Source organism: Bison bison, unplaced genomic scaffold, assembly GCF_000754665.1.
Source record: "Bison bison bison isolate TAMUID 2011002044 unplaced genomic scaffold, Bison_UMD1.0 scf7180017857357, whole genome shotgun sequence".
Classification (NCBI taxonomy): Eukaryota; Metazoa; Chordata; class Mammalia; order Artiodactyla; family Bovidae; genus Bison; species Bison bison.
In genome coordinates this window covers 14,938-15,533 of record NW_011487930.1, presented here as the reverse complement: position 1 = coordinate 15,533, position 596 = coordinate 14,938, and the positions used below count along the sequence as shown (strand labels likewise).

General features: G+C 48.3%; 1 pseudogene; it reads left to right on the top strand.

Annotated features, from left to right (window-relative positions):
- Window positions 1-51: 51 nt before the first annotated feature.
- Window positions 52-590, top strand: LOC105003489 (annotated as a pseudogene).
- Window positions 591-596: the final 6 nt, after the last annotated feature.

Here is a 596-nt window from a genome sequence, read left to right as displayed (position 1 = left end):
ATTGTTCTGTTTATTCAATACTCTCTTATTTTTCAAAGGTGTCCCCTCTACATGGAACCACAGAATCTAACAGATGTCTCAGAATTCCTCCTCCTGGGCCTCTCAGGTTATCCAGACCTGCAGCCCCTTCTCTTTGGGCTCTTCCTGTCCATGTACTTGGTCACTGTGTTTGGGAAGGTACTCATCATTCTGGCTGTCACCTTTGACCCCCACCTCCACACACCCATTTACTTCTTCCTCTCCAACCTGTCCTTGGCTGACATCAGTTTCAACACCACCACTGTCCCCAAGATGCTAGTGAACCTCCACACACACAGAAAATCCATCACCTATGCAGGCTGCCTAGCTGGGGTGACCATCTTTTCTCTTTTTGCATGTTTGGAGAGTCTCCTCCTGACAGTGATGGCCTATGACCAGTTGGTGGCCATCTGTCACCCCCTATACTACCTGTTCATCATGAATCCCCGCCTCTGTGGCTTCTTGGTCCTGGTGTCATTTTCCATCAGACTTTTGAACTCCCAGCTTCACTACTTGATGATGTCACAGCTTACCTCTTTGCAGAGGTGGAAATGCCTCATTTCTTCTGTGACCCTTCT